The following is a 21,637-nucleotide window of genomic DNA, read 5'->3' on the forward strand; positions in this document are numbered from 1 at the left end:
CAATAATTTGGATTGGATTGAATCAAATTTAAAAATAAAATAAAATCGATTCAATCCAAATGCAACAAATTATATATTTCGGATCATATTATTTTTTTTTTAAAACCTACCCAAACACCTCTTGGTGAACAAATTACGTAGGATTTCTGGTACATGATTACTTCCTAATTATTCTATTCATTGGCCCACTTTTTTATTCTAATTCAAAAAAAGTGTTGTAATTATTGATGTTGTTAAACTGGATTAAATGTTCATGCATTGTCTCTCTCGGGCTATGGATTATTAGAAACAAAGCGCACTGTATGAAACAAATGGTATAAAACATTGGTGTTCATACGAAGAGGTGGTTGTTTGTTTTGTAGTGGTTGTTTTGTTTTGACAATAATGTCTTTTTACATGTTTGTATTTTTTAAGAATCTGTTGTAAATATTTTGTGACAAGTTATTTATTTTTTAATGACAATACCAAAGGAAACATTTAATTAATCGTAGGATATTTGTCTCATCGCCTCCTTTTGGATCGAATATGTTAACAACAATCTAAAAAAATATATTAAAGAGACGGGAAATTGACTTGCAAAATGTGATTCCATTTTTAGGAACGGAAATGCCAACAATAGCTTTTGGGAACGGGAGCTTCACCCGGCAAAACCCCATGCTTCAAGAGTTCCTTTCTGCCAGCACTTTCTTTCTCCACCTAAGAGTCACTTTGTCAATATTTGGGACTACTATCCCAGGATACTCGCAATTTAAAAAAATATTTCACGTACATCCAATTATATATTACAACTTCAATATAAAATAATTATTTCTCACACTTATTACATGAACAGTAAATTAATATCCTAAAATTGGATATTATTGAATAATTATATATAATATCTTTTAAAATGTGTAATTTATATAATATCTTTTAACTAGATGACAATTAGCAGGCTTGTTCAATTTTGTGCAGACCAAGAATATAGCTATGGTGCTATGTATGTATGACCTAAGTTCCTTGTAAGACCCGGTTAATTAATGGTTAATTAACCCATAAATGAGAATTTATTCTAGAAAGCCAAAAATGTTATTTTTATAGCTAAATGTGATAGAGGAAATTGAGACGAGAATTTCGGTACCAATTTTATAGAAATCGGACCAAGATTGGACCGAATGGGCCAAACCGGACCAACCGGACCCAAAGTGGGCCCTTGGCCCAACATAACTAAACCAAAACCCTAGTTTTCAGCACTCTCTCTCTCCTCACACAACACCAAACACGCTGAAAAAGAGAGGAAATGGGGGAAGAACACTCTCTCAAACCTCTATCTCTCACTTGATCTTCAAACCACCATAACTTTTGATCTAGAGCTCCGATTGCCGCTCCGTTTGCGGCCACGCGTTCACCGCGGAGAGCTCTACAAAACCCATACAATCAATCTTGAGGTAATCCACATTTTACTGTTCGAAATTCCAGCCCTTGATTTCGAGTTTCATGAGCAAAAATGTTGAGATTTTGGGTTCTTTGATGTTATAGGACCCAACTCTCTTGAAGGAGAAGGTTAATCTTGTCTCCTTGGACCTTGGGTGTGGTAAGATTCTCAACCCTAGTATAATTTGTTGTTCTATGATGTTTGGGTATTGAGATGTTGTGTATGGGTATGATGATTGTGGCTTAGGTTGTGTATATGTGAATATTGGAGCTTGATTGGTGATTTTGGAAAGCTTGGAAGAGGGTTTTGTGTGATAAAATCTGTTCTTGGAGGTGTTGATACCTTGAGAGCTTGTGGACAAGTGGTTTGGAAGTGCTCCGGTTGAGCTTGGGGAATCGGCTAAGGTATGGTTTCGGTTTCCCGTATCTAATATGTAATGTGGTAGGAAATACTTAGGCTAGAGGCCCTAAGATAGGCATTGAATTGTTGATGTTGTTGAATGATTGAGATATATGATGTGGTCATATATGTGATGATGATTATTAATGCCTTAGTGGTATGATGCATGAGAAATATGCATGTTGTGATATATATACTTGATGACTGGTTATGGTTGAATTGTGGGTTGAACCATGTTGATGGTGAGTATGATGTTGATTGTGTACAATAATAATTTATTGGAATTGGTGTTGTTGAGAATTGGCATGAGGAATAGTATATGATATGTCAATGTGTTTGAGTTTGAGCCACTTGGGTGAAGTGGGGTAAAATGATGAGATAGTGATTTTGGTAATTTGTGGTAATGTGTCAATGTGTGAGTTGAGGAGGCTTGATGTTGAATTTGATATATTTTGATTGATTTCAAAGAAACGGGATGAACTTGGCATGTTTTGATTGGTTTTGAAAAGAGTTGGAAATGGCTTGTTTTGAAATTGGCACTTTGTGGTTTTGTATGAAAATATGGTTTTTGGGCACACTTTGGCGGGACATAACTTGGACTACGGATCTCCGTTTTGTACCAAATCTGTTTAGAAATGAAATTGGATCCGGGATGTCCATGCCGTTCAAAGAACGGGTGAAAGACGATTTAAAATGAGGAAGTTATGTCCGTTGGAAGATTGGGGTTTAAATCTGTGAATTCTGCAGCTTTTAACTTAGAAAATTTTTAGCAGAATGACCCCTTGCGCGTGGGCGTACCTGGCGCGTACGCGCCGATCTTCCAGAAAGCGCCATCCACGCGTGCGCGTGATGTGCGCGGGCGCGCCGATTGTGCTGCACCCAATGCCCAGCCATTTTTCAGAGAGTTATGCCAGAACTGTGCCAGTGTTGTGCCTGGGGCACGAGAACACCCGCGCGTACGCGTGGTTGGCGCGTGCGCGTCGATTGGCAAATCTTTAATCCACGCGTTAGCGTGCATGACGCTTGCGCGTCGATGAGTTTTTGAGGCCATCCACGCGTGCGCGTGGAGTGCGCGTACGCGTGGCCCTGTTTTCATCCCAAAGTTGATTTTTGAGTTTTAAAAGCCAAATCTCATACTTCTAAGCCTCTGATCTCACCATTTATGTCTTAAATCATTATGACATGCCTAGCTATTAAAAAGGGGCTAGTGAATGAGGTAACTTGCGAGTGAAGCAAGGGAAAAATGAATGATCAATGAGGATCAAGATGATTATGTGAGATGCGGAGGATGGTGGTGGAAGTGCTTGTTAAGCCATGGGCCGAAAGGCTGTAATTGCTAATGAAACGGCTGGTTATGGATTTAACCGTGAGCCGGAAAGGCTGTGTATAATATGAATATTGGCTGGTTCTGGACTGAACCGTGAGCCGGATGGCTGATATGGATGTTGATCCATGGATGAGAATTTATGCATGCTTATGCTGAATTATTGATAATTGAGATTTGCACTTCCACTATCAGAGGCACGAGATCCCTGGGAGGAAGCAGTGGCTAGCCACCACGTGCTCCAGGTGAAGGCTCGAGACTCTGTTGACCCTATGTCGTAAGTGTGGCCGGGCACTGTGAAAGACCCGGATGAGCTCGCCCCCGAAATATTCACCAGTGAGGGTGATGGATATGGATCATGTTTATGATCAAGTTTATAACGAGTATAACTCGAGTTGGGGATGCGCGACAGAGGGACAGTCCAATGGTTAGCTACCAGGACTTGTCGGGTTGGCTCTATAACCGACAGATGATATCATCAGCCACTAGGGACAGGCATTCATCATATGCATACTATGTGAATTGTTTGAGATTGCCTATTTGACTGCATATTACTTGCTAATTGTCTAAATGTCTTAACTGCTCCTATTTGTATATTCTTTGTCTGATATAACTGTGTTTGCTATATTATACTCCTGCTGGTGGTTGGGAGGTCTGAAGGAATTGGAAAGGGAAGTATTAGTTAGACTGAAGAATCTTTAGTCAGTTGCCACTTACGGTTTAGCTTGTTTATAAGCTTTGATATTATCTGAAGGAAGTTCTAGGATTGCCTTCGGCTTTCCTCTATTATTATGTATTATATATGTGGAAGCTGTTACCGTGCTGGGGACCTCTGGTTCTCACCCATGCGGATTTTGTGGTTTTCAGATGCAGGACGCGAGGCTTCTCGTTGAGGCATGCTGGAGACTTCTGGATTAGCGAAGATCCTTTGTTCTCGGGACTCTGTTTTGGGATATATATTTTGTTTAGATACTTTTATCTCCATTAAATAATACAAACTGTGATGACTCCTTCTAGAGGGGATTTTGGAGAATAGGTTGTATGTATTTGTGTCCCTTTGGGTTTTCCTTGGGGTTTTCCTTATTTTATTATATGTATATATTATTATGCTCGGACCGGTTATCTTCGCAGCCGGATTTTGAGTCTTGATATTCCCGTTTTTGACACTCTTTATATATATGATCTCGCGTTAGTTTATCCCGGTTCGTTACGTTGTCGATCGGAGTGTTGCCCGTTCGAGTTACGGTTTTTGTTTACCCCCTTTTTCTACAAAGGCTCCTAGTTATAATCAATTATTCATACTACTATACGTACTAAATTTTTGTTTTAGAGGTCGTAATACCTTGCCATCTCTGTCTTATGACTTAAGCATAAGACTCTGTATGGTAGGGTGTTACATTATGGTATCAGAGCAGTTCGTTCCTGTAGAGCCTGAGGAATGGACTGACTATGCTTCTGTGCATTCTCTGTATGTGTGTTATGTGCTGTTAGTATATCTACTTGATATAGTTGGCATAAACGTTCATGAGCATGCATTTGGGACTTTAAAGTACTAAACTTCCGATATTGAGACTGATCAACTTAATATCGATTGTTTGGTGTGTATAGGAACCAGATGGCGCCTCGTGGACGCGGTAGAGGCCGTGGGAGAGGTCGTACTAATGCTCGTGCGCCGGAGACTAACTCTAATGACCCGGTGAACTTTATGATTGCGTTGGAGAATATGGCTGCTGCTATGCAAGCCACTGCTGAGGCTCTTGGTCAACAGATGAACAACCATGGTAATGACGGAGGTGGAGTTTAGGGTCCGATGACACTGGCGAACTTTTTGAAGGTTAATCCAACGAAGTTCAAGGGAACTACTAGCCCGACTGAAGCCGATACGTGGTTTCAGGCTATGGAATGAGCACTGCAAGCGCAGGTGGTACCTGAAGGGCAGCGTGTGGAGTTCGCTACCTATTTGCTCACTGGTGGAGCGTCGCATTGGTGGCAAGGAATCCGACGCCTCTTACAGCAGGGTGATGATTATATCATCTGGGATGTCTTCCAAGAGGAGTTCTATAAGAAGTACTTTCCGACTTCTGCTAGGACGGCCAAGGAGCTTGAATTATTGTAGCTGAAGCAGGGTACTATGTCCGTATCTGAGTATACTGACAAGTTTGAGGAGCTGTTCAGATTCTCTCGTATGTGTCAAGGGACTCCGGTGGAATATGAGGAATGGAAGTGTGTTAAGTATGAAGGAGGACTCCGTAGTGATATCTTCAGTTCAGTAGGACCAATGGAGATTAGGACTTTCTCCGAATTAGTGAACAAGTGTAGGGTTGCTGAGGAGTGTGTGAAAAGGGCAACCGCTGAGAAAGGGAGTCACAAAGGTTCATTTCCACAGAACCGAGGGAAGGGCTTTGCACCTAGAGGTCCGTCTTTCAAGAGGGGAAGCTCTTTCAGGAGGCCCAACAACAACAACAATTTCCAAGGGAAGAAGTTTGGGAAGCAACCTCAGAATGAACAAGCTTGTACTAGGTGTGGGAGTCACCATCCGGGAGTACCATGCAAGGCCGGATGGGGTTTGTGCTACAATTGTGGAAAGGCGGGGCATAAAGCCGCAAGTTGTCCAGAGAAGCAAAAGCAAGGTGCTGGGAAAGCACAACAGACTGGTCGGGTGTTCACCACCTCAGCTGTGGGTGCAGAGGGATCCGAGACACTCATTCGAGGTAACTGTGAAATGGCTGGTCAAACTTTAAATGCTTTATTTGATTCGGGAGCATCGCATTCATTCGTTGCATTTGAGAAAGCCCATGAGTTAGGGTTGAAGATCGTAACCTTAGGTTATGACTTAAAAGTGTATAATGCTACCCATGAAGCCATGGTAACTAGACTAGGATGCCCGAAAGTTTCGTTTAGGTTCAAGCAGCGTGATTTTGTCCATAATCTAATCTGCTTACCGATGATCGGTCTTGATCTTATCTTGGGATTGGACTGGTTATCCGAAAACCATGTCCTGCTTGATTGTCCTACAAAGTCGGTGTACTTTATGCCGGAAGATACAGAAGGGCCGGTCGTGGTGAATAATTATTACTTGAATTCGATGATGGTGAACTGTTCTGGAATCGAATGTCAGGGTATCCTGTTGTTAACCGCTGGTGTTTCGGGTGATGATCAAAAGTTGGATCAGATTCCGGTAGTGTGTGAGTTTCCGGAAGTGTTTCCCGATGATATTGAGGAATTTCCACCTAACCGAGAGGTCGAGTTTGCTATTGAGTTGGTGCCTGGGGCGGGACCAATCTCAAGTGCTCCTTATAGGATGTCACCGTTAGAGATGGCCGAGCTAAAGTCTCAGTTAGAGGAATTGTTGGGTAAGAACTTTATCCGACCAAGTGTTTCCCCGTGGGGTGCTCCAGTATTACTGGTAAAGAAGAAAGATGGAAGTATGCGGCTCTGTGTGGATTACAGGCAGCTGAACAAGGTCACCATAAAGAATAAATACCCATTGCCGAGGATTGATGATCTCATGGATCAATTACAAGGAGCTGGGGTTTTCTCCAAGATCGATTTGCGATCCGGTTATCACCAGATAAGGGTGAGGGGTGAGGATATCCCTAAGACTGCTTTCAGGACTCGTTATGGTCATTATGAGTATACTGTAATGTCTTTTGGGTTGACGAACGCTCCTGCGGTGTTTATGGATTACATGAATAGAGTGTTCCGTCCGTTTCTGGATAAATTCGTTGTTGTCTTCATTGACGACATACTAATTTACTCCAAGACCAAAGAAGAGCATGCGGAACACTTGCGGACCGTGTTGCAAATTTTAAAGGAGAAGAAACTCTATGCGAAATTGTCTAAGTGTGAGTTTTGGAAGGATGAGGTAAAGTTTTTGGGTCACGTGGTGAGTAAGAGGGGAATAGCCGTAGATCCAACTAAGGTGGAGGCTGTAATGGAATGGAAGCAACCAACCACAGTAACTGAGATAAGGAGTTTTCTGGGTTTAGCTGGCTATTACCGAAGGTTCATCAAAGGCTTTTCGCAATTAGCTTTGCCGTTGACAAAGTTAACTCGCAAAGACACTCCGTTTGTTTGGACTCCTGAGTGCGAGGAGAGCTTTCAGACATTGAAGAAAAAGTTGACCACTGCACCTGTGTTAGTGTTACCTGAGCCGAATGAGCCATTTGAGGTGTATTGTGACGCCTCATTGAAGGGTCTAGGGTGCGTGCTGATGCAGCACCATAATGTGGTGGCGTATGCCTCACGACAGTTGAGACCTCATGAAGTTAGTTACCCTACGCACGATTTGGAACTCGCTGCGGTTGTGTTTGCCTTGAAGGTGTGGAGGCATTATCTCTATGGGGTTAAGTTCCAAGTTTTCTCTGATCATAAGAGCTTGAAGTATCTCTTTGATCAGAAAGAGCTTAATATGAGGCAGAGAAGGTGGATGGAATTGTTGAAGGACTACGACTTTGAGTTAAATTACCATCCTGGAAAGGCGAATATAGTGGCGGATGCGTTAAGTCGAAAGTCGTTATATGCGTCTTGGATGATGCTTCAAGAGGAGAAGTTGCTCAAGGGATTCGAGAGTCTAAAAATTGGTGCTCGAGAAGTATCTGGAACCTTGTGTTTGAGCCGATTAGAAATCTCGAGTGACTTTAAGTCCGAACTCCTAAAGGCTCATGAAAATGATGAAGCGTTATGGAAGGTGTTACCGGCTATCGAGCAAGGAAAACAGTGGAGAGTGTCGGAAGAGAAAGATGGGTTATGGAGATTCAAGGGTAGGATCATGGTGCCGGACGTTGGCACTTTGAGGCAAGATATCTTAAGGGAGGCACACAAAAGTGGATTCTCCATTCACCCGGGAAGTACTAAGATGTACCATGATTTAAAGGTGATGTTTTGGTGGCCGGGTATGAAGAATGATGTGGCGAAATATGTTTCAAAGTGCTTAACTTGTCAAAAGGTAAAGATTGAACATCAAAGACCTTCCGGGATGTTGCAACCTTTAGAGGTTCCGCAATGGAAGTGGGAAAGTATTGCAATGGACTTTGTGTCGGGATTGCCAAGGATTAGGACTGGTTTTGATGCTATCTGGGTGATTGTGGACCGACTGACGAAGTCAGCTCACTTTTTGCCCATTCGGATGACTTACACCCTTGAGGAGCTAGCTCGGTTATACATAAAGGAGATTGTGAGACTCCATGGTGTACCTGCTACTATAATCTCTGATAGAGATCCTCGTTTCACTTCGAGGTTCTGGGGTGCATTTCAGAAAGCTTTTGGAACCCGATTAAGCTTGAGTACAGCTTACCATCCTCAAACAGATGGTCAATCCGAGAGGACGATCCAAACACTAGAGGATATGTTGAGAGCTTGTGTTTTGGACCAACCGGCGAGTTGGGATCGGTATATGCCGTTAGTGGAGTTTGCATACAATAATAGTTACCATGCGAGCATCGGAATGGCTCCGTATGAGGCATTGTATGGGAGGAAATGCCAATCTCCACTATGTTGGTATGAAGCTGGAGAGAAAGGCTTGTTGGGGCCAGAAATGATAGCTGAAACCACTGAACAAGTCAAGAAAATCCGAGACAGGATGCTTACGGCGCAGAGTCGCCAAAAGAGTTACGCCGATCAGAGGCGGAAGCCCTTGGAATTTGAGGAAGGAGATCATGTTTTCCTGAAGGTTACTCCGACCACAGGAGTAGGTAGAGCGATTAAAGCAAAGAAGTTGAATCCTCGATACATTGGTCCATTTCAGATCCTGGAGAGGATTGGGCCGGTGGCGTATCGGATGGCTCTACCACTTCATCTTTCGAACCTGCACGATGTGTTTCACGTGTCACAGCTTCGGAAGTACACTCCTGATGCTAGCCATGTGTTAGAACCTGAATCAGTTCAGTTAAGAGAAGATTTGACGCTTCCAGTGGCTCCAGTTAGAATTGACGATACTAGTATCAAACGATTGCGTGGAAAAGAGGTTTCATTAGTCAAAGTGGCTTGGAGTCGAGGCGGTGTTGAAGAACACACTTGGGAACTTGAGTCGGAGATACGAACGGATTATCCGCACTTATTCTCAGGTAATTGAATTTGAATTTTGTGGGCAAAATTCCCAATTAGGTGGGTAGAATGTAAGACCCGGTTAATTAATGGTTAATTAACCCATAAATGAGAATTTATTCTAGAAAGCCAAAAATGTTATTTTTATAGCTAAATGTGATAGAGGAAATTGAGACGAGAATTTCGGTACCAATTTTATAGAAATCGGACCAAGATTGGACCGAATGGGCCAAACCGGACCAACCGGACCCAAAGTGGGCCCTTGGCCCAACATAACTAAACCAAAACCCTAGTTTTCAGCACTCTCTCTCTCCTCACACAACACCAAACACGCTGAAAAAGAGAGGAAATGGGGGAAGAACACTCTCTCAAACCTCTATCTCTCACTTGATCTTCAAACCACCATAACTTTTGATCTAGAGCTCCGATTGCCGCTCCGTTTGCGGCCACGCGTTCACCGCGGAGAGCTCTACAAAACCCATACAATCAATCTTGAGGTAATCCACATTTTACTGTTCGAAATTCCAGCCCTTGATTTCGAGTTTCATGAGCAAAAATGTTGAGATTTTGGGTTCTTTGATGTTATAGGACCCAACTCTCTTGAAGGAGAAGGTTAATCTTGTCTCCTTGGACCTTGGGTGTGGTAAGATTCTCAACCCTAGTATAATTTGTTGTTCTATGATGTTTGGGTATTGAGATGTTGTGTATGGGTATGATGATTGTGGCTTAGGTTGTGTATATGTGAATATTGGAGCTTGATTGGTGATTTTGGAAAGCTTGGAAGAGGGTTTTGTGTGATAAAATCTGTTCTTGGAGGTGTTGATACCTTGAGAGCTTGTGGACAAGTGGTTTGGAAGTGCTCCGGTTGAGCTTGGGGAATCGGCTAAGGTATGGTTTCGGTTTCCCGTATCTAATATGTAATGTGGTAGGAAATACTTAGGCTAGAGGCCCTAAGATAGGCATTGAATTGTTGATGTTGTTGAATGATTGAGATATATGATGTGGTCATATATGTGATGATGATTATTAATGCCTTAGTGGTATGATGCATGAGAAATATGCATGTTGTGATATATATACTTGATGACTGGTTATGGTTGAATTGTGGGTTGAACCATGTTGATGGTGAGTATGATGTTGATTGTGTACAATAATAATTTATTGGAATTGGTGTTGTTGAGAATTGGCATGAGGAATAGTATATGATATGTCAATGTGTTTGAGTTTGAGCCACTTGGGTGAAGTGGGGTAAAATGATGAGATAGTGATTTTGGTAATTTGTGGTAATGTGTCAATGTGTGAGTTGAGGAGGCTTGATGTTGAATTTGATATATTTTGATTGATTTCAAAGAAACGGGATGAACTTGGCATGTTTTGATTGGTTTTGAAAAGAGTTGGAAATGGCTTGTTTTGAAATTGGCACTTTGTGGTTTTGTATGAAAATATGGTTTTTGGGCACACTTTGGCGGGACATAACTTGGACTACGGATCTCCGTTTTGTACCAAATCTGTTTAGAAATGAAATTGGATCCGGGATGTCCATGCCGTTCAAAGAACGGGTGAAAGACGATTTAAAATGAGGAAGTTATGTCCGTTGGAAGATTGGGGTTTAAATCTGTGAATTCTGCAGCTTTTAACTTAGAAAATTTTTAGCAGAATGACCCCTTGCGCGTGGGCGTACCTGGCGCGTACGCGCCGATCTTCCAGAAAGCGCCATCCACGCGTGCGCGTGATGTGCGCGGGCGCGCCGATTGTGCTGCACCCAATGCCCAGCCATTTTTCAGAGAGTTATGCCAGAACTGTGCCAGTGTTGTGCCTGGGGCACGAGAACACCCGCGCGTACGCGTGGTTGGCGCGTGCGCGTCGATTGGCAAATCTTTAATCCACGCGTTAGCGTGCATGACGCTTGCGCGTCGATGAGTTTTTGAGGCCATCCACGCGTGCGCGTGGAGTGCGCGTACGCGTGGCCCTGTTTTCATCCCAAAGTTGATTTTTGAGTTTTAAAAGCCAAATCTCATACTTCTAAGCCTCTGATCTCACCATTTATGTCTTAAATCATTATGACATGCCTAGCTATTAAAAAGGGGCTAGTGAATGAGGTAACTTGCGAGTGAAGCAAGGGAAAAATGAATGATCAATGAGGATCAAGATGATTATGTGAGATGCGGAGGATGGTGGTGGAAGTGCTTGTTAAGCCATGGGCCGAAAGGCTGTAATTGCTAATGAAACGGCTGGTTATGGATTTAACCGTGAGCCGGAAAGGCTGTGTATAATATGAATATTGGCTGGTTCTGGACTGAACCGTGAGCCGGATGGCTGATATGGATGTTGATCCATGGATGAGAATTTATGCATGCTTATGCTGAATTATTGATAATTGAGATTTGCACTTCCACTATCAGAGGCACGAGATCCCTGGGAGGAAGCAGTGGCTAGCCACCACGTGCTCCAGGTGAAGGCTCGAGACTCTGTTGACCCTATGTCGTAAGTGTGGCCGGGCACTGTGAAAGACCCGGATGAGCTCGCCCCCGAAATATTCACCAGTGAGGGTGATGGATATGGATCATGTTTATGATCAAGTTTATAACGAGTATAACTCGAGTTGGGGATGCGCGACAGAGGGACAGTCCAATGGTTAGCTACCAGGACTTGTCGGGTTGGCTCTATAACCGACAGATGATATCATCAGCCACTAGGGACAGGCATTCATCATATGCATACTATGTGAATTGTTTGAGATTGCCTATTTGACTGCATATTACTTGCTAATTGTCTAAATGTCTTAACTGCTCCTATTTGTATATTCTTTGTCTGATATAACTGTGTTTGCTATATTATACTCCTGCTGGTGGTTGGGAGGTCTGAAGGAATTGGAAAGGGAAGTATTAGTTAGACTGAAGAATCTTTAGTCAGTTGCCACTTACGGTTTAGCTTGTTTATAAGCTTTGATATTATCTGAAGGAAGTTCTAGGATTGCCTTCGGCTTTCCTCTATTATTATGTATTATATATGTGGAAGCTGTTACCGTGCTGGGGACCTCTGGTTCTCACCCATGCGGATTTTGTGGTTTTCAGATGCAGGACGCGAGGCTTCTCGTTGAGGCATGCTGGAGACTTCTGGATTAGCGAAGATCCTTTGTTCTCGGGACTCTGTTTTGGGATATATATTTTGTTTAGATACTTTTATCTCCATTAAATAATACAAACTGTGATGACTCCTTCTAGAGGGGATTTTGGAGAATAGGTTGTATGTATTTGTGTCCCTTTGGGTTTTCCTTGGGGTTTTCCTTATTTTATTATATGTATATATTATTATGCTCGGACCGGTTATCTTCGCAGCCGGATTTTGAGTCTTGATATTCCCGTTTTTGACACTCTTTATATATATGATCTCGCGTTAGTTTATCCCGGTTCGTTACGTTGTCGATCGGAGTGTTGCCCGTTCGAGTTACGGTTTTTGTTTACCCCCTTTTTCTACAAAGGCTCCTAGTTATAATCAATTATTCATACTACTATACGTACTAAATTTTTGTTTTAGAGGTCGTAATACCTTGCCATCTCTGTCTTATGACTTAAGCATAAGACTCTGTATGGTAGGGTGTTACATTCCTACATTAAATTATAAGGTATACCAATTTTGATGATCCTTTACTCATAAGCTTATTTTGTGATTGATTTCATTTTGTTTCAAATTTATTTTATTTTATTTTTTCGTGCAAAAGAAGTAATATATGATGGGCAGATCAATGGAGAATGTTGGATCTGAGTTCGAAGATTTTGAGACAGTGGTGATACTATTTTACTTTAAGATCCTAAAGAAGATTCATGCATGATGATTTGATGAAAAGATAAAAACAACATATCTTTTTCACTAACGACTGCGAATTTCAATTTTTAAAGATTGTACATAAAAATTGTGTTGCAAAATCCCTTATAGAATTAAATAAAACGTGTGTTGGTCTTTCCTTTGTAAATATGTAATACTAATGTCTCAACTCTAAAGCTATAAATAAAAGTCAAGTCATATAGATACATTCTTATAGTATGTATTAAAGTTAACAAAAATAATACAAAAATACAGTGAATAAGTGGAACTTAATGAAATGATTGGATTTGAAATTTATTCTAAATTTTTCATAATTTGTTCTTTCGTATAGATACATTATTTGTATGAGAAATACGTAAAATATGAAAAAAATCTTTGCCTAAATCATAAAAAATTTTCTTTTTCCATTCCTGAACCATATGTTCATCATCAACTAACCAAAGACGCTTTCCAATTTTATCTGAATACTTAACATAAATTTTAATTTTATCTTTTATTATTTAGATATATTTTTATACATTTACTTATTTTTATTCCTTCTATCCTCCAATGATTCCACCACCTCCACCACAGCTAACAACGCCACCACCACCATTGCTATCACTGGTGCTGCTGCTACCACCTTCACCATATTTATCTTTATCATCAAAAGATCAATTTTGTTGGAAGAAAGAGATGGATCTAAAGGTAATGCTTGAGAAAGTGAATCGCAAGGACTCCTTCAGTTTTGGTAACAAGAAATTTTTTGTATACAAACATGTTGTATATAGCAAACAAATTAAAAGAAAATGTAATTACCTACTCAAGAATCATAATAAAAAGTTTTGGTACTTTATTGACTTGATTTGATATTGTCATGGTTGTTATCACCACCTGTGCATATGAAATTAAAAACCATCGAAATATGTAATGATTTTTGGCATGGCATTGGCAAGAGAAAGGAGCCATTGTTAGCACTAAAGCTATTTAGAGAATACATAAGATTAATAAATTACATGATGTCTCAAAGTTTTTCAATCATCCTATTTATAATGGTTTTATAGAATAGAAGTTGACATTATTCATGGCAAATATGGAAGGACAACAAACAAAATTTTAGAATAAGTTTTCAAGACAAAATGCATTAAATGAGACTATTTTCTTTATTATGGGGCACGACTTTTATAAAATTTAGTGTAAAAAATGAACAAGTTGAATAATAGTAATTAATGTCCTGCTTTACATTAAATTCTACCCTTTAAATTCTACCCTTTATACTTTTCTTTCTTTCAATTGGGTTCCTACATTGCTATTAGTTTTATAATTAAGCTCTTCATAGTGTAAAAAATAATAGAGTTAACTAAATATTTCTTTACAAATTGAAGGTATTCATAATTAAAAATCTAACTAGATCTTTGACTACATGTATCTTGAAAAAAATATTTTGTTAATTTTAATGTTTTTTATATGAAAAGGATCTATTTACAAAATTAAAAGTAGTATAAGACTGGTGCACGAAATTGTGATGTCCAGGCTCAAATAATCCCTGGCAACGTGAGCAACTTGGTATGCGCAATCGTGATTACACTTTAATTATGTAAAATTCATGGCTCTTTCTTTCCCTGGCAATGGCGCCAAGAACATGGTGCCAATACCATGGTTCACAACTTCGATACAACTAACCAGCAAGTGCACTGGGTCGTCCAAGTAATACCTTACGTGAGTAAGGGTCGAATCCCACGGAGATTGTTGGTATGAAGCAAGCTATGGTCACCTTGCAAATCCCAGTCAGGCAGATATAAATTGATAATGATGTTTTCGAATAATAAATAATAGAATAGGGATAGAGGTACTTATGTAAATCATTGGTAGGAATTTCAGATAAGTGAATGGAGATGCTTTTCGTTCCTCTGAACCTCTGCTTTCCTGCTATCTTCATCCAATCAGTCTTACTCCTTTCCATGGCTGGCTTTATGCAAGGGCATCACCGTTGTCAGTGGCTACATCCCCTCCTCTCAGTGAAAAATATGCTCACATGCTCTGTCACAGCACGGCTAATCATCTGTCGGTTCTCGATCATGCTGGAATAGGATTCACCCTCCTTTTGCGTTTGTCACTAACGCCCAGCACTCGCGAGTTTGAAGCTCGTCACAGTCATTCAATCATTGAATCCTACTCGGAATACCACAGACAAGGTTTAGACTTTCCGGATTCTCTTGAATGCCGCCATCATTCTAGCTTACGCCACGAAGATTCTGATTAAGAGATCTAAGAGATACTCATTCAATCGAAGGTAGAACGGAAGTGGTTGTCAGGCACGCGTTCATAGGGAATGATGATGATTGTCACGTTCATCACATTTAGGTTGAAGAGCGAATGAATATCTTAGAAGCGAAATAAGATGAATTGAATAGAAAACAGTAGTACTTTGCATTAATCTTTGAGGAACAGCAGAGCTCCACACCTTAATCTATGGAGTGTAGAAACTCTACCGTTTGAAAATACATAAGTGAAGGTCCAGGCATGGCCGAGATGGCCAGCCCCTAAAACGTGATCAAAGGATCATAAGGTAATCCAAAGATGGATAAAAGACTAGTAAAATGTCCTATTTATAATAAACTAGCTACTAGGGTTTACATGAGTAAGTAATTGATGCATAAATCCACTTCCGGGGCCCACTTGGTGTGTGCTTGGGCTAGGCTTTGAGTGTTGCACGTGCAGAGGCCATTTGTGGAGTTGAACGCCAGCTTTTGTGCCAGTTTGGGCGTTCAACTCTGGTTTTGGCTCCTTTTCTGGCGCTGGACGCCAGGTTTGGGTAGAAAGCTGGCGTTGAACGCCAGTTTACGTCATCTATTCTTGGCTAAAGTATGAACTATTATATATTGCTGGAAAGCCCTGGATGTCTACTTTCCAACGCAATTAGAAGCGCGCCATTTCGAGTTCTGTAGCTCCAGAAAATCCACTTTGAGTGCAGGGAGGTCAGAATCCAACAGCATCAGCAGTCCTTCTTCAACCTCTGAATCTGATTTTTGCTCAAGTCCCTCAATTTCAGCCAGAAAATACCTGAAATCACAGAAAAACACACAAACTCATAGTAAAGTCCAGAAATGTGAATTTAACATAAAAACTAATGAAAACATCCCTAAAAGTAACTAGATCCTACTAAAAACATACTAAAAACAATGTCAAAAAGCGTATAAATTATCCGCTCATCACAACACCAAACTTAAATTGTTGCTTGTCCCCAAGCAACTGAAAATCAAATAGGATAAAAAGAAGAGAATATACTATAAATTCCAAACTATCAATGAAACATAGCTTCAATCATATGTGCGGGACTTATAGCTTTTTGCCTCTTGAATAGTTTTGGCATCTCACTTTATCCATTGAGGTTTAGAATGATTGGCATCTATAGGAACTTCAGATTTCGAATAGTGTTATTGACTCTCCTAGTTCAGTATGATGATTCTTGAACACAGCTTCTTTATGAGTCTTGGCCGTGGCCCTAAGCACTTTGTTTTCCAGTATTACCACCGGATACATAAATGCCACAGACACATAATTGGGTGAACCTTTTCAGATTGTGACTCAGCTTTGCTAAAGTCCCCAATTAGAGGTGTCCAAGGTTCTTAAGCACACTCTTTTTTTTTCCTTTGGACCTTGACTTTAACCGCTCAGTCTCAAGTTTTCACTTGACACCTTCACGCCACAAGCACATGGTTAGGGACAGCTTGGTTTAGCCGCTTAGACCAGGATTTTATTCCTTTAGGCCCTCCTATCCACTGATGCTCAAAGCCTTGGGATCCTTTTTATTTGCCCTTGCCTTTTGGTTTTAAGGGTTATTGGCTTTTTGCTCTTGCCTCTTGGTTTTAAGAGCTTTTGGCTTTTTTTCTGCTTGCTTTTTCTTTTTCTTTCTATCTACTATTTTTTTTCGCCTACTTTTTTTTTTTTCTGCAAGCTTTGCTCTTTGCTACTTTTTCTTGCTTCAAGAATCATTTTTATGATTTTTCAGATTATCAAATAACATGTCTCCTAGTCATCATTCTTTCAAGAGCCAACATATTTAACATTCTTAAACAACAACTTCAAAAGACATATGCACTGTTCAAGCATACATTCAGAAAACAAGAAGCATTGTCACCACATCAATATAATTAAACTAAGTTCAAGGATAAATTCGAAACTCATGTACTTCTTGTTCTTTTGATTTAAAACATTTTTCATTTAAGAGAGGTGATGGATTCATAGGACATTCATAACTTTAAGACACAGTTACTAACTACTAATGATCATGTAATGAAGACACGAACACAGATAGGCACATAACATAGAAAACGAAAAACAGAAGAAATAAGAACAAGGAATGAATCCACCTTAGTGATGGTGGCGTTTCCTTCTTGAGGAACCAATGATGTCCTTGAGCTCTTCTATGTCTCTTCCTTGTCTTTGTTGCTCCTCCCTCATTGCTTTTTGATCTTCTCTTATTGAAGGATGATGGAGTGCTCTTGATGTTCCACCCTTAGTTGCTTCCAATAATTGTGTGGAAGAAAATGTATCCCCTGAGGTATCTCAGGGATCTCTTGATTTGCAGTCAAATGTTCTACCACTGAGCTATAGACCCTTGATGGAAGCTTTTGTCTTCCCTTTCCTCTTTCTAGAGGTTTCTCTGGCCTTAGGTGCCATCAATGGTTATGAAAAAAAAACAAAAAAGCTATGCTTTTACCACACCAAACTTAGAATGTTGCTCGCCCTCGAGCAAAAGAAGAAAGAATAGAAGAATAAGAAGAAGATATGGAGGAGATGGATGGGAGTGTGTATTCAGCCATATGGGTGGGATCGGGTGGGAGAGAGATGTTGAATTTTGAAGGTAGTGGGTGTATGGATGTGAGTGGTAAATGGAAAACAGAAGGGATGATCATGAATGGAAAAAGAGATGATGAGGTAGGTGGGGATCCTGTGGGGTCCACAGATCCTGAGATGATCCTGTGGGGTCCACAGATCTTGAGATGATCCAGTGGGGTCCACAGATCCTTAGGTGTCAAGGCATTTACATCCCTGCACCAATTTAGGCATGTAAAATGCCCTTGCACACAACTCTGGGCGTTCAGCGCCAGGTTGGTGCCCATTTTGGGCGTTCAATGCCCCTTTGCTGCCATTGAACGCCAGAACCATGCTTGTTCTGGGCGTTCAGCGCCAGGATGCTGCCCATTCTGGGCGTTCAGCGCCAGAACCATGCTCTGTTCTGGCGTTTGAACGCCAGACAGATGCTCCTCCAGGGTGTGATTTTTCTTCTGCTGTTTTTGATTCCATTTTTGATTTTTTTGTTTATTTTGTGACTCCACATGATCATGAACCTATAAAGACATATAACTAAGAAAAATATAGTTAGATAAATAAACATTGGGTTGCCTCCCAACAAGCGCTTCTTTAATGTCAATAGCTTGACAGTGGGCTCTCATGGAGCCTCACAGATGTGCAGAGCTTTGTTGAGACTCTCCAACACCAAACTTAGAGTTTGGATATGGGAGTTCAACACCAAACTTAGAGTTTGGTTGTGGCCTCCCAACACCAAACTTAGAGTTTGACTGTGGGGGCTCTGGTTGACTCTGCTTTGAGAGAAGCTTTTTCTGCTTCCTCTCCATGGTTGCAGAGGGAGATCTTTGAGTTTTAAACACAAGGGAGTCCTCATTCCATTGAAGGACTATTTCACCTCTGTCAACATCAATCACAGCTCTTGCTGTGGCCAGGAAAGGTCTTCCTAGGATGATGGATTCATCCTCTTCCTTTCCAGTATCCAAGACTATGAAATCAGCAGAGATGTAAAGGCCCTCAACCTTTACTAACACGTCCTCTACTTGTCCATAAGCCTGTTTTCTTGAACTGTCTGCCATCTCTAATGAGATTTTAGCAGCTTGCACCCCATAGATTCCCAGTTTCTCTATTACAGAGAGGGGCATGAGGTTTATTCCTGAACCAAGGTCACACAGAGCCTTAAAGATCATGGTGCCTATGATACAAGGTATTATGAACTTTCCAGGATCCTGTCTCTTCTGAGGCAATGTCAGTTGATCCAGATCACTTAGTTCATTGATGAACAAGGGAGGTTCAACTTCCCAAGTATCAATGCCAAATAATTTGGCATTCAGCTTCATGATTGCACCAAGAAACTTGGCAGTTTGCTCTTCAGTAACATCCTCATTCTCTTTAAAAAAGGAATACTCATCAGAGCTCATGAAGGGCATAAGGAGGTTCAATGGAATCTCTATGGTCTCTAGATGAGCCTCAGAGTCCTTTGGTTCCTCAGAGGGAAGCTCCTTATTGATCACTGGACGTCCCAGGAGGTCTTCCTCCTTGGGATTCACGTCCTCCTCTCCCTCATTGGGTTCGGCCATAGTGCTTATGTCAATGGCCTTGCACTCTCCTTTTGGATTCTCTTCTGTATTGCTTGGGAGAGTACTGGGAGGGATTTCAGTGATCCTTTTACTCAGCTGGCCCACTTGTGCTTCCAAATTCCTAATGGAAGACCTTGTTTCATTCATGAAACTCACAGTGGCCTTGGATAGATCAGAGACTAGATTTGCTAAATTAGAAGCATTTTGTTCAGAGTTCTCTGTCTGTTGCTGAGTGGATGATGGAAAAGGTTTATTATTGTTAAACCTGTTTCTTCCACCATTATTAAAGCCTTGTTGAGGCTTTTGATCCTTCCATGAGAAATTTGGATGATTTCTCCATGATGAGTTATAGGTGTTTCCATAAGGTTCACCTAAGTAATTCACCTCTGCTATTGCAGGGTTCTCAGGATCATAAGCTTCTTCTTTAGAAGATGCCTCTTGAGTACTGTTGGATGCAGCTTGCATTCCATTCAGACTCTGAGAGATCATATTGACTTGCTGAGTCAATATTTTGTTCTGAGCCAATATGGCATTCAGAGTATCAACTTCAAGAACTCCCTTCTTCATAGGCGTCCCATTACTCATAGGATTCCTTTCAGAAATGTACATGAACTGGTTATTTGCAACCATGTTAATGAGTTCTTGAGCTTCTGCAGGCGTTTTCTTTAGGTGAATGGATCCACCTGCAGAAGTGTCTAGTGACATCTTTGATAGCTCAGATAAACCATCATAGAATATATCCAGGATGGTCCATTCTGAAAGCATGTCAGAGGGACACTTTTTGGTCAACTGTTTGTATCTTTCCCAAGCTTCATAGAGGGATTCACCTTCTTCCTGTCTGAAGGTTTGAACATCAGCTCTAAGCTTGCTCAGCTTTTGAGGAGGAAAGTACTTGGCTAAGAAAGCCGTGACCAGCTTATCCCAAGAGTTCAGGCTGTCTTTGGGTTGAGAATCCAACCATAATCTAGCTCTGTCTCTTACAGCAAAAGGGAAAAGCATGAGCCTGTAGACTTCAGGATCTACTCCATTAGTCTTAATAGTATTACATATCTGCAAGAATTCAATTAAAAACTGAAAAGGATCTTCAGATGGAAGTCCATGAAACTTGCAGTTCTGTTGCATCAGAGAAACTAATTGAGGTTTCAGCTCAAAGTTGTTTGCTCCAATGGCAGGAATAGAGATGCTTCTTCCATGTAAATTGGAATTAGGTGCAGTAAAGTCACCAAGCATCTTCCTTACATTATTATTATTTTCGGCTGACATCTCCTCTTCCTGTTCGGAAATTTCTGAAAGATTATCTCTGGATTGTTGTATTTTAGCTTCTCTTAGTTTCCTTTTCAGAGTCCTTTCAGGTTCTGGATCTGCTTCCACAAGAATGTTCTTATCCTTGCTCCTGCTCATATGACAAAGAAGAGGGCACAGAAATAATAATAATAATAATGGAGATCCTTTATACCACAGTATAGGGATCCCTTTGTAAGTGGAAGAAAAGGGGGAGACAGAGAATGTAATATAATGGAAAAAACACAACTGTGAGGATGGCAGAGATGTAAGATGAGATGTTAGGATATGAATGAATAAATAGAATAAGATGGGAGAGAGAGAATTTTCGAAAAATATTTTTGAAAAAGAGTTAGTGATTTTCGAAAATGGTTTTTGAAAATTGTTAGTATTTTTCGAAATTTTTTTTTAAAATAAAAAATAAAATAAAAAAAAGAATAATTAGTTAATTAAAAAAAATTTTTGAAAAAGGGGGGAGATATTTTCGAAAATTAGAGAGAGAGAGTTAGTTAGGTAGTTTTGAAAAAGTTAAGAAACAAACAAAAAGTTAGTTAGTTAGTTGAAACAAATTTTGAAAAGATAAGAAGTTAGGAAGTTAGAAAAGATATTTTGAAAAAGATAAGATGAGAAGATATTTTTGAAAAGATATGATAGAAATTAGTTTTTGAAAAAAGATTTGATTTTTAAAATCACAATTAATGACTTGATTCATAAGAAATCACAAGATATGATTCTAGAACTCAAAGTTTGAATCTTTCTTAACAAGCAAGTAACAAACTTGAAATTTTTGAATCAAAACATTAATTGTTATTGTTATTTTCGAAAATTTGGTATAAAAATAAGAAAAAGATTTTTGAAAAATATTTTTTGAATTTTCGAAAATAACTAATAATTTTGAAAAATATTTTGATTTTTGAAAAAGATTTTGAAAAAGATAAGATTTTCAAATTGAAAATTTGATTTGACTCATGAGAAACA

The 21,637-nt window shown here is 40.2% G+C and overlaps 1 non-coding gene across 1 annotated transcript; it reads left to right on the forward strand.

Moving 5' to 3' along the window:
• The first annotated feature begins 20,137 nt into the window (after window positions 1–20,137).
• LOC112745988 (small nucleolar RNA R71) lies at window positions 20,138–20,245 on the forward strand. Its single transcript, XR_003173889.1, has one exon. It is a non-coding gene; the product is annotated as a small nucleolar RNA R71 (small nucleolar RNA).
• The last annotated feature ends 1,392 nt before the right edge of the window (window positions 20,246–21,637 follow it).

This window comes from Arachis hypogaea, chromosome 14 (genome assembly GCF_003086295.3).
Source record: "Arachis hypogaea cultivar Tifrunner chromosome 14, arahy.Tifrunner.gnm2.J5K5, whole genome shotgun sequence".
Classification (NCBI taxonomy): Eukaryota; Viridiplantae; Streptophyta; class Magnoliopsida; order Fabales; family Fabaceae; genus Arachis; species Arachis hypogaea.